Consider the following 12,500-nt stretch of genomic DNA (forward strand, 5'->3'; position numbering starts at 1 on the left):
AGCTGTTTGATGAGAGAGATATACCCCCTTTTACTGTTAAATGCTTTGAAAACATGCTTTGCTGTTCACCTTACCTAAATGCACCACTTTACCTTTCGCCTCTTCTTAAAAGAAAGCAACAATCCGACTGCGTGAGCCAATTCCCGCTGAATGAGAAAATGAAGAAAGAAAGTTGTAATTCTGCATAGAAAGGTTAGGATTGGTTGAGTGTTGATCTTGCTACTCTGCTAGTTTATCTTGTAAGTGGTAGGTTGCTTTGTTCTGTCTGGTCAGCCCTGATGATGCTGGAAGGAAGACTGTTATTGTTAGGGTTTGTCCCGTTGCAGCTCAGAAGCATTGAAACACTGTCGCAGTTTGGATGTTCTGTTCATTTTATCAATAAGCTGTTTGTAAGGTGGCAGTAGTGAATGGCAACGGGTCAGCGGAGTTTGTTCAAAGTTAGTATACCAGCAAAGCGACATCAAGGCTGACAAGAGAATCCAATGACATCATTTTTCTACTGCCCAATCAGGTCAACTATTAGAATACTAATACGATTTGCTAGCACAACACAAATCACTTGACTCTGAAGATGGTTTGTGATCTGCTTGACGAACTTTCAGTCGATGCCACCAAACACAGCCGTCGGTGTCAAGACCTCTATCGTGCGCACGATCTTTGTTGGTGGACGGGTTTGAGAGTCTTATCCTATGTTTCTACCTGTTGTTTTTAAGGGAAGCCAAACGACGCCTCTAGTCGACTCCGTGGCGCAATGGTAGCGCGTCTGACTCCAGATCAGAAGGCTGCGTGTTCAAGTCACGTCGGGGTCAAGTTCTTTCCTTTTACTTTTGTTTTCAGGATAATGAAGTATTTGATTTTCAAGGATTCATATATGCCGCGTATGGAACAAAACAATCCACATGTTTAATTTCAAGTCACGTCAGCCTCAATTTGCTTCAGTACTCTCACTTTGTCCTTTTTCGAGAGAGATCACGATTGTTTGCTGTTTGATCAGAGTCATCCACGGATCTGGAAGTGTTTTCGCGGAATGGTTTGTTTTCAAGAGCTTTTGCCTTTTTAGTGTAAGGCAACAATTCCTAAAATGTGCCCGACAATTTTAACGAAGGTCATTGTGCCTGGGCAGACTCGTGACGACTTGATCAAAATAACTCCACCCCTGGTGGGACTCGAACCCACAACCTTTGAATTAGAAGTCCAACACGCTAGTCCATTGCGCCACAGGGGCATCTGAGATGACTCTTTCGATACCCGGATTAGATTCTGAGCTGTTTGATGAGAGAGATATACCCCCTTTTAGTGTTAAATGCTTTGAAAACATGCTTTGCTGTTCACCTTTCGCCTCTTCTTAAAACAAAGCAACAATCCGACTGCGTGAGCCAATTCCCGCTGAATGAGAAAATGAAGAAAGAAAGTTGTAATTCTGCATAGAAAGGTTAGGATTGGTTGAGTGTTGATCTTGCTACTCTGCTAGTTTATCTTGTAAAAGGTAGGTTGCTTTGTTGTGTCTGGTCAGCCCTGATGACGCTGGAAGGAAGACTGTTATTGGTAGGGTTCGTCCCGTTGGAGCTCAGAAGCATTGAAACACTGTCGCGGTTTGGATGTTCTGTTCATTTTATCAATAAGCTGTTTGTAAGGTGCCAGTAGTGAATGGCGACGGGTCAGCGGAGTTTGTTCAAAGTTAGTATACCAGCAAAGCGACATCAAGGCTGACAAGAGAATCCAATGACATCATTTTTCTACTGCCCAATCAGGTCAACTATTAGAATACTAATACGATTTGCCAGCACAACACAAATCACTTGACTCTGAAGATGGTTTGTGATCTGCTTGACGAAACTTCAGTCGATGCCACCAAAAACAGCCGTCGGTGTCAAGACCTCTATCGTGCGCACGATCTTTGTTGGTGGACGGGTTTGAGAGTCTTATCCTATGTTTCTACCTTTTCTTTTTAAGGGAAACCAAACGACGCCTCTAGTCGACTCCGTGGCGCAATGGTAGCGCGTCTGACTCCAGATCAGAAGGCTGCGTGTTCAAGTCACGTCGGGGTCAAGTTCTTTCCTTTTACTTTTGTTTTCAGGATAATGAAGTATTTGATTTTCAAGGAATCATATATGCCGCGTATGGAACAAAACAATCCACATGTTTAATTTCAAGTCACGTCAGCCTCAATTTGCTTCAGTACTCTCATTTTGTCCTCTTTCGAGAGAGATTACAATTGTTTGCTGTTTGGTCAGGGTCGTCCACGGATCTGGAAGTGTTTCGCGGAATGGTTTGTTTTCAAAAACTTTTGCCTTTTTAGTGTAAGGCAACAATTCCTAAAATGCGCCTGGCAATTTTAACGAAGGACATTGTGCCTGGGCAGACTCGTGACGACTTGATCAAAATAACTCCACCCCTGGTGGGACTCGAACCCACAACCTTTGAATTAGAAGTACAACACGCTAGTCCATTGCGCCACAGGGGCATCTGAGATGACTCTTTCGATACCCGGATTAGATTCTGAGCTGTTTGATGAGAGCGATATACCCCCTTTTAGTGTTAAATGCTTTGAAAACATGCTTTGCTGTTCACATTTCGCCTCTTCTTAAAAGAAAGCAACAATCCGACTGCGTGAGCCAATTCCCGCTGAATGAGAAAATGAAGAAAGAAAGTTGTAATTCTGCATAGAAAGGTTAGGATTGGTTGAGTGTTGATCTTGCTACTCTGCTAGTTTATCTTGTAAGTGGTAGGTTGCTTTGTTCTGTCTGGTCAGCCCTAATGTTGCTGGAAGGAAGACTGTTATTGGTAGGGTTCGTCCCGTTGGACCTCTGAAGCATTGAAACACTGTTGCGGTTTGGATGTTGTGTTCATTTCATCAATGAGCTGTTTGTAAGGTGCCAGTAGTGAATGGCAACGGGTCAGCGGAGTTTGTTCAAAGTTAGTATACCAGCAAAGCGACATCAAGGCTGACAAGAGAATCCAATGACATCATTTTTCTACTGCCCAATCAGGTCAACTATTAGAATACTAATACGATTTGCTAGCACAACACAAATCACTTGACTCTGAAGATGGTTTGTGATCTGCTTGACGAAACTTCAGTCGATGCCACCAAAAACAGCCGTCGGTGTCAAGACCTCTATCGTGCGCACGATCTTTGTTGGTGGACGGGTTTGAGAGTCTTATCCTATGTTTCTACCTTTTCTTTTTAAGGGAAACCAAACGACGCCTCTAGTCGACTCCGTGGCGCAATGGTAGCGCGTCTGACTCCAGATCAGAAGGCTGCGTGTTCAAGTCACGTCGGGGTCAAGTTCTTTCCTTTTACTTTTGTTTTCAGGATAATGAAGTATTTGATTTTCAAGGAATCATATATGCCGCGTATGGAACAAAACAATCCACATGTTTAATTTCAAGTCACGTCAGCCTCAATTTGCTTCAGTACTCTCATTTTGTCCTCTTTCGAGAGAGATTACAATTGTTTGCTGTTTGGTCAGGGTCGTCCACGGATCTGGAAGTGTTTCGCGGAATGGTTTGTTTTCAAAAACTTTTGCCTTTTTAGTGTAAGGCAACAATTCCTAAAATGCGCCTGGCAATTTTAACGAAGGACATTGTGCCTGGGCAGACTCGTGACGACTTGATCAAAATAACTCCACCCCTGGTGGGACTCGAACCCACAACCTTTGAATTAGAAGTACAACACGCTAGTCCATTGCGCCACAGGGGCATCTGAGATGACTCTTTCGATACCCGGATTAGATTCTGAGCTGTTTGATGAGAGCGATATACCCCCTTTTAGTGTTAAATGCTTTGAAAACATGCTTTGCTGTTCACATTTCACCTCTTCTTAAAAGAAAGCAACAATCCGACTGCGTGAGCCAATTGCCGCTGAATGAGAAAATGAAGAAAGAAAGTTGTAATTCTGCATAGAAAGGTTAGGATTGGTTGAGTGTTGATCTTGCTACTCTGCTAGTTTATCTTGTAAGTGGTAGGTTGCTTTGTTCTGTCTGGTCAGCCCTAATGTTGCTGGAAGGAAGACTGTTATTGGTAGGGTTCGTCCCGTTGGACCTCTGAAGCATTGAAACACTGTTGCGGTTTGGATGTTGTGTTCATTTCATCAATGAGCTGTTTGTAAGGTGCCAGTAGTGAATGGCAACGGGTCAGCGGAGTTTGTTCAAAGTTAGTAAAGCAGGAAGCGACATCAAGGCTGACAAGAGAATCCAATAACATCATTTTCTACTGTCCAATCTGGTCAACTGTTAGAATACTAATACGATTTGCTAACACAACACAAATCACTTGACGCTGACTTATATGGGGCAAAAAAGAAGCACTTGACATTACACTTTATTAAGTCTGTTTAATTATATAAGTGCTACACTGCCAACGTTTGCATAAAACGTAATCCTGTCTTGTACTTGTACATGTTTTTTCCCGTGACTTTAACATCTTTAGTTCCCACGGTAATTCCTTATTATTATATGACTAGCTCCGTGAGTGGGCAAGATGAACCAAATCGCGCGCTCTGATTGGCTACCCGAGCGGGCAAGATGGAGCGATACTGCCCGCTCGGGATTTCTCGCTTGGTCCCGCAAGATGAAAGATCATTTTTTGGTGTTTTAAGTCATATAATAAATCCTTTATTGACCAAGATTGTTCGGTCAAGATGACTGGATATTGGCCTCGTTCTTTTTTTGCGTGTTTATGGACCTCGACTTCGTCTCGGTCCATAAACACGCAAAAAAGAACTTGGCCAATATCCAGTCATCTTGACCTTACCCTTGGTCAATAACCCATACGTATTGCATTGCTCATCCCTACTGCGCACTATTTTCGCGTTTTTAGCGCGCGCACATGCGCGTGCGCATACAAAACGTAAGAGATGTTGCTCAAACTAAACTCGATAGCGAAATAAATGCTCGTTTTCTCTCAAACGAGCATGGTGACCCCCGTTTTTTTTTTCAGGTATTTTCTAAGAACAGTCTAATAAAGAACATATTTGGAGAAGAAAAAAGGTTTGATAGTAGAACATGATTTTTTCTGGAAAACAGCTCCTTACTGGGTATATTTTACCCAAGGCGAGGACTTCAAGCTAACCACGGAACTGTCCCAAAAAGTGCACTATTCCCTCAACCCGGGAAGCAAAGACGGCGCAATTGAAGCAATACTGCTGACGTAAATAAAAGAAGCTTTATTTTCAAAATAAGATTTTGTGTCTCTGAAGTAACCAAGACTTAATTCTGTATGAAGGTGATTCGAATTTTTAACGCGAAAACAGTAAAAATACCCCTGGGCCATTTTAAGAGCCTGCTGACGCGTAAACAAGCACGGTGACCCCATTTTTTTATTGCATTTTTTTAATGTTCATATCATGAATGTTAATTATGCCAGGTTTCCAATAAAGGTTGATAGCAGAACAATTTCAAGGGGATTACCTTAAGGGTGCCGATTTGGAAGATAAATTTTTGCTCCAGATTCGTGCGGCTTTCCGTCGGTAGGGAAAAGCCGCAGATAGCAATGTGTTTTTTGGAGTGGTTAGGAAGATTAAAATGACGAGCGACTGGCTTAGATGCATCCTTATCAACATCCTTCTCAACATCGCGAAGGTGTTCGCGAAATCGGTCGCCTAGTCGTCTACCTGTCTCGCCAATGTATAATTTATTGCATTAACATACAGGTTATGCAATAAATCACATTTGCGAAGGTACATGTGAAACGATCGGTGATCTTAACAGATCGCTTGGATCCCCTTAACACTAGCAAAATATCGGGATCCAAGCGATCACCGATCGTTCACGTGTACCTCCGCAAATGTTAATCAACGGTTAGCACTAACCAGGATTCAGGCAACCGGTCCCAGTTCGCTAACAACGGAAGTCGTTTCGCTAACGTGTTTGGTTGTTTCGCTAACGTTTTTAGTTGTTTCGCTAACAACTAAAAGTGGTTTCGCTAATGTCCTCAAAAGATGCTTCGCTAACTTATTTGGTCAGTTCACTAATGATTTACCTAATTTGTTTAAACTGACATATAATGTACCTTTTGCGTGACCATGTGCAATATATCAGCAAGTCAACCGAGATTATAACTAGGATACCTTTCAGGTATTCCGAAGGAAAAGCTGCTTTATTATTTATCAGCGTCACACCTCATGCTGTTTTAATGTTGCTCGTAATTTGCTCGTATTCAGTGTCCTGAGAAAGGAATTCTTGCCGATTTCAGTGCTCATTTGTTAAAATAAGGGAAGTGTGCTATGTGAAATGAACTGTGAACTTAGCTCATTATCCTCGCGTCTTGTATTTAGCTTCGACTGGACTCTGGAAAATGAATACTTGACGAACGTGTCGGCTTCTCAGCCCTTATATGTTGTTGTGATTTCCTGATCCACGCAATCCGATGTCGCGAAATAATAGATACAGGAAACACTTTTTTCCAGAAGTAGACTTGTGATTTAATGCTATTTATTAAACTATATACATACAATATTTCTTTCCTTTGCAAATTTGTACCTGCTCAACTTTATCGCAGTTAATTTCGATTTTTTCTAGGAGGTGATGCAAACTGTGAAAGCACTCCCGAAAATTCTTTCTACTTCTGTTTCATCGCAATGTCTCATCCGCAGTGGCCATGAATAAACTAAAAAAGCAAAATCTTGCTTCATGTGGTCAAAGGTGGCCGCCATGAAAGATTTAAATATAAAGCAAAAAACCATCGATCAGGCGATCTCAGTTTCAGTTTCTTCAATGGCTTAGTGGGAACATATTCGCTCCTAGGTCCCGATGACCCGAAGTCGGGGCCCAATGGCCCGAAGTCGGGGCCTGATGGCCCGAGGTCGGGGCGCGATGACTCCGGTTGTATTATACGGGATCATTTTCTCTTGACGGGATTCTTATCAAGCGATTAATCTACTATCCCTGGAGTATGCACATTTGTGACTACGATGAAAAAAAAAACTCCACTAGTTTTACAACGTGGTGTGCATACCACGTAAATATTTGCGCGTTATTTATAGGGTGGAAACCTCCCCCTTTACTTTAAAATCTATGTTGGAATGAATAGTTGAGACCTTTTGCTAGCAAAGCTGCTTCGTAATCAGTAAGTTTTTTTGTCGGACAAGTTCTTTATGAATTTTTCATTGTTTGTCCTGGGTTGTTCAACGTATTGATTTTTATTTTCTTTGCGCACGCGAGGTCGCTTGAGGTTCCTAGTTTGGGATTGCTTGGGGTTAGCCCGTGGAGAGTCAGTGAAACAGACAACTGGAAAAATTGCAACTCCCTCTGTCTTTATTTTCAAGTTTGGAAAATACCCTAAAAAGAGTTGAAACTTCATTCATTTTTGCTTTTAATAAAGCGAGTTCATCGGTTGAGTTCTGCTTGTGTCTGGCAGCTGGTTTGGGCTTGTTACTTCTGAGAGTGGATGTGCTAGTGGCGTGCTGGATCGTCCGTTCGGTTTGTTGCCGTTTGTTCTTATCAGGAAACATGGTGGCTAGCGTCTCTTTAAGGTCAGCAAGGGTCTTCGTATCAGCGCTAACGTTTTTTTCCTGTTGACGGATCATACGTTGTAGGAGGTCCTGTTCAGCTCTGGAACAGACCTGGTGAAGACTGGTCTGGAAGTCCTTGTCTGGTCTGAGGTGTGGCTTGGGGCGGTATTGCAGACCAATTGGGCAGGTCCTCTTGCTGGCGTGTTCTCGAAGAACAGCGACGGACTTCTTTGTCTTAGCGCGCCTTGTCTCGATATACGCAATCTTGTTACGTAGATTGTTGAAGCCCGCTTCCGTCTTGGGACGTTGGGGGCTGGCTGCAACGGCTGAGTGTCGTCTCGTCTGGTGCCTGCTGTCTCATTTGAACGCGTGAAGGCTGGTTGGGACCATGGAATTTCGTCATCGGAGTCAGCAGTTTTTCTGCGGAGACTTGATGGACTTGATTTATTCCCAAATCCCCCAATGGTTGCTTATCGGAAGGACAAGTCTCTTAAAGACTATCTTGTTAGAGCAAGAATTCCTTTACTTTAATTTAACAACCAGGGACCGGTTGCTCGAAGCCTGGTCAGCACTAACAGTTGGTTAAGAGGTATCAAAACCTATGGGTTTCCATGGTATTCATCGCTGGTTAGCGCTAACCACGCTTCCAGCAACCCGGGCCAGGGGCCCGTTTCTCGAAAGTCCCGGAACTTAAAGGGCCATTTTCGGGTGTCACAATTTCCTTTGTATCTCAAGAACGGAGAGGTTTTAAGTCGTCAAACTTCACAGTTATTTTTCTTTTTGTTATTTTGAAAACATGTCAAAAGATCGGCTTTCCAAAACAAGCGGTTGGCAGTTTCACAAATGGCTTTTCGGGTCCGAAAAGCCACTTGTGAAACTGCCAACCGCTTATTTTGGAAGGCCGATCTTTTAACATGTTTTCAAGCTAACTAAAAGACACATGTCCGTAAAATTTGACAACTTAAATCCTCTCCGTTCTTGAGATACAAAGGGAATTGTGACACCCGAAAATGGCCCGTAAAGTTTCGGGACTTTCGAGAAACGGGCCCCAGGAGGTATATACGGTAAGGCTTCAATAAAGTGACAGTGTTACAACAACTTTGAAGTGATTTAGGTGCCCACGTTCAATTTCATTACATTCTGGAAGAAGGTAAGTGGAATGAAATGGGAAAAGAGTACAGCGCTTTTATGCTGTAATGCTCATTTTCAACGGATCAAGATTGTTAGGAATTGCAAGTGCTCTCTGTTCTTGTGTGGGCCCATTTCCATTAGTAAGGGTAACGCTCACATTTTTCATATGGGGTAGAAAACAAGCACCGCACATTACACTCTAGTCAGTTAAGTCTGTTGAAATATAGTGCTTCACGGCCAACGTTTGCAAAAACGTAACCTTTCCTTGTACTTGTACGTGTCCATTGCCGTGAATTTAACATCTTCAGTTCCCCCGGCATGCTCCCGTCTGACCTTGTAGCTCAGTCGGTAGAGCAGCGGTGGTCTAACCCGAAGGTCGTGATTTCAATTCCCACCCTGATCAGAGTTTTTCTCTTTCCTTGTGTGGGTCCATTTCCATTAGTAGGGCTAGCGCTCACATGGTTCATATGGGGTAGAAAACAAGCACTTCACATTACACTTAACCTGCGATCAAGCGTACTTTTCTTGAGACAGAGCGCGAAAGTACGTACGCCTTCCTTTTTCGCGCCATGTCTAATGAAAGTACGCCTGATCGCAGGTTAATTAAACCCCAACGCGATTGATTTTAAAATTCAGACAAGCGACACGGGACCCCCCCCCCCCCCCCTGTCAGGGCCTCAAACATGGTTTTCCTACATTCGATCAGTATTAAATCACATTTCAAGGGCATATAGAAAACTATTTTGATTTTCTCATTATTCGCCCATCGGTTTCGTAAATGGACTATTTTAAAAAGATTTCGACTTTGCGATAGTAGATTCCGGTTTGGAGGGTGTAAACTGCAGGTTGCAGATTGCGGGTTAGAGTTCCCGGTCACTGTTTCACCAAAGCTGAAACAACCCAAAACTTTACTAATGCTAACATTAGGCCTTAAAAAAACAATGTTAGCCTAAGGTTACAATTTTTCTACAGGTTTGGGTTTTTTCAGTTATAGTAAAACAAACTGCACTTTACACCCTCCGATTCCTGTTTCCGGTTCCGGATTCCACGTTGGCAATTCATTCTTCTCCATACGCCTGTTCTTTGCGTTTCTTGCACACTCTTGGGCCTTTTTTCTCATTTTGAAATCTTTCTTCGTAATCTGGTCTGCTTTAGAGCAATGTTTTGTCTTCAAGAACAGTTTTTGACAAACTGGGATTCTTTTATGATTGAATGGTGCTCAAAAGTTATCCAATCGGGACCAGTTGGGGTGTTCGACCGAGAGGGAGAAATCTTGTTCAGGCATGTCCAACACAGACATACAACCCGTGAGAAGTTCTCACGCTCGTATGCGAGTGAAAGTAATGCCTTAGCTATGGTCCACGATTTACCCTTCTCTATTCCCAATATTCTACGTACAGACTTTCCTGGTCCTTCTCGGATAAGTACAAAACCAAGGATATTCTTTGCAGAGCCCTCAAGAAATCAGCAGTACTTATATGGTATGCAGAACGCCCACCAAAAATTACCGCCTGCGATCAGCGAAGAAGCGCAAATAGAGCTCGAGGATCGCGATAATGCTTTTGGAATTTGTTCAACATGCTGTCAAAGAGAAGCGTCAATATGTTTTTTACAAAAACCAACCGAGGAAGGTAAAATTTTGTAGTTTTGTAATTTAAATTAATGTTGCGTTCTGACTGAAAAGCCGAATTGCATGATTCACCAAATGCTAGCAATGCAAATACGTTGTTCTAAATGTGACTTCAAAAGAATTTAATAATCTAGATTTTTCTGAAATGCGTGTTGCTAGGTGCCAGTTGATTTCTTCGTGTGTAGACAAAGCGTGGGGTAGGCTACCATATGGCCTACTCTATGGCCTACCGGTGGTCAAATTAAAAAAAAAAGCACAGAGCTTTGCCGCAAATCTTTCAACGTTAGGACTGTCTCACCAACGACTTTCTTCTGCTGTTTTGGCGGCCGCGGTTTGATCAGTATTAACCTACTGACAGAACAAGAAATCGAGGAGCAGAATGCCGGATAAACTCAACTTTGGGCAAACATCATCATGACTAGTCCGATTATTGCTTGACAGAAAGGAAAACCAGCGGTCGTTGTGGAGTGGGTTCCAGTTTCTTTTTGAAACCCCGCTTTTCTCACGCGGAAGATGTCTGCGGACAGCTCGGACGTGAGGTATGTACAATAATACATATTTCTGTTTTAACAATTGTGAAATAATTTAGTAAATCTACACCCGCCGGTAGTGTCTACGATATTAAACAAATTTCGTTTGAAGCTTTGAAATACTGAAAGAATTTACGTTTCCATTGCTTGGGCCATCCAGAAAGTAACTACATCTCTTGGTCTGGGCATAATTGTTAATTCTCACAGGCTTTTGAAATGGAAAACTGATTTTGTCGAATTCCTTGCTATTTCGCTGCAGCGATAATTCTGGAAAGTTTGGTTGCAATACTTTCTCTTTCCTGGAATCTACTTAATCAAGCTTTTGCCATTTTAGTGTAAGGCAACAATTCTTACCTGTGCCTGACAATTGTAACGAAGGTTATTGTGCCTGGGCAGACTCGTGACGACTTGATCAAAATACCTCCACCCCTGGTGGGAATCGAACCCACAACCTTTGAATTAGAAGTCCAACACGCTAGTCCATTGCGCCACAGGGGCATCTGAGATGACTCTTTCGATACCCGGATTAGATTCTGAGCTGTTTCATGAGAGAGATATACCCCCTTTTAGTGTTAAATGCTTTGAAAACATGCTTTGCTGTTCACCTTTCGCCTCTTCTTAAAACAAAGCAACAATCCAACTGCGTGAGCCAATTCCCGCTGAATAAGAAACTGAAGAAAGAAAGTTGTAATTCTGCATAGAAAGGTTAGGATTGGTTGAGTGTTGATCTTCCTACCCTGCTAGTTTATCTTGTAAGTGGTAGGTTGCTTTGTTCTGTCTGGTCAGCCCTGATGTTGCTGGAAGGAAGATTGTTATTGGTAGCGTTCGTCCCGTTGGAGCTCTGAAGAATTGAAACACTGTGGCGGTTTGGATGTTCTGTTCATTTTATCAATAAGCCGTTTGAAGCGGAGTTTGTTCAAAGTTAGTATACCAGCAAAGCGACATCAAGGCTGACAAGAGAATCCAATGACATCATTTTTCTACTGCCCAATCAGGTCAACTATTAGAATAGTAATACGATTTGCTAGCACAACACAAATCACTTGACTCTGAAGATGGTTTGTGATCTCCTTGACGAAACTTCGGTCGATGCCACCAAAAACAGCCCTCGGTGTCAAGACCTCTATCGCGCGCACGATCTTTGTTCGTGGACGGGTTTGAGAGTCTTATCCTATGTTTCTACCTGTTGTTTTTAAGGGAAACCAAAGGACGCCTCTAGTCGACTCCGTGGCGCAATGGTAGCGCGTCTGACTCCAGATCAGAAGGCTGCGTGTTCAAGTCACGTCGGGGTCAACTTCTTTCCTTTTACTTTTGTTTTCAGGATAATGAAGTATTTCATTGTCAAGGAATCATATATGCCGCGTATGGAACAAAACAATCCACATGTTTAATTTCAAGTCACGTCAGCCTCAATTTGCTTCAGTACTCTCATTTTGTCCTCTTTCGAGAGAGATCAGAATTGTTTGCTGTTTGGTCAGAGTCATCCACGGATCATAATTGTTTGCTGTTTGGTCAGAGTCATCCACGGATCTGGAAGTGTTTTCGCGGAATGGTTTGTTTTCAAGAGCTTTTGCCTTTTTAGTGTAAAGCAACAATTCTTAACTGTGCCTGACAATTGTAACGAAGGTTATTGTGCCTGGGCAGACTCGTGACGACTTGATCAAAATAACTCCACCCCTGGTGGGACTCGAACCCACAACCTTTGAATTAGAAGTCCAACACGCTAGTCCATTGCGCTACAGGGGCATCTGAGATG

General features: G+C 42.7%; 9 non-coding genes across 9 annotated transcripts; 4 read left to right on the top strand and 5 right to left on the bottom strand.

Moving 5' to 3' along the window:
- Positions 1–737: 737 nt before the first annotated feature.
- Positions 738–809, top strand: Trnaw-cca (transfer RNA tryptophan (anticodon CCA)). The gene has a single exon. It is a non-coding gene; the product is annotated as a tRNA-Trp (tRNA).
- Positions 810–1,151: 342 nt separating this feature from the next.
- On the bottom strand, positions 1,152–1,225 carry Trnar-ucu (transfer RNA arginine (anticodon UCU)). Its single transcript has one exon. It is a non-coding gene; the product is annotated as a tRNA-Arg (tRNA).
- Positions 1,226–1,977: 752 nt separating this feature from the next.
- On the top strand, positions 1,978–2,049 carry Trnaw-cca (transfer RNA tryptophan (anticodon CCA)). Its single transcript has one exon. It is a non-coding gene; the product is annotated as a tRNA-Trp (tRNA).
- Positions 2,050–2,390: 341 nt separating this feature from the next.
- On the bottom strand, positions 2,391–2,464 carry Trnar-ucu (transfer RNA arginine (anticodon UCU)). The gene has a single exon. It is a non-coding gene; the product is annotated as a tRNA-Arg (tRNA).
- A 752-nt stretch (positions 2,465–3,216) lies between these two features.
- Trnaw-cca (transfer RNA tryptophan (anticodon CCA)) lies at positions 3,217–3,288 on the top strand. Its single transcript has one exon. It is a non-coding gene; the product is annotated as a tRNA-Trp (tRNA).
- Positions 3,289–3,629: 341 nt separating this feature from the next.
- On the bottom strand, positions 3,630–3,703 carry Trnar-ucu (transfer RNA arginine (anticodon UCU)). The gene has a single exon. It is a non-coding gene; the product is annotated as a tRNA-Arg (tRNA).
- A 7,465-nt stretch (positions 3,704–11,168) lies between these two features.
- On the bottom strand, positions 11,169–11,242 carry Trnar-ucu (transfer RNA arginine (anticodon UCU)). The gene has a single exon. It is a non-coding gene; the product is annotated as a tRNA-Arg (tRNA).
- Positions 11,243–11,965: 723 nt separating this feature from the next.
- On the top strand, positions 11,966–12,037 carry Trnaw-cca (transfer RNA tryptophan (anticodon CCA)). The gene has a single exon. It is a non-coding gene; the product is annotated as a tRNA-Trp (tRNA).
- A 379-nt stretch (positions 12,038–12,416) lies between these two features.
- On the bottom strand, positions 12,417–12,490 carry Trnar-ucu (transfer RNA arginine (anticodon UCU)). The gene has a single exon. It is a non-coding gene; the product is annotated as a tRNA-Arg (tRNA).
- Positions 12,491–12,500: the final 10 nt, after the last annotated feature.

The sequence above is a fragment of the Montipora capricornis genome, chromosome 14, assembly GCF_036669925.1.
Source record: "Montipora capricornis isolate CH-2021 chromosome 14, ASM3666992v2, whole genome shotgun sequence".
NCBI lineage: Eukaryota > Metazoa > Cnidaria > Anthozoa > Scleractinia > Acroporidae > Montipora > Montipora capricornis.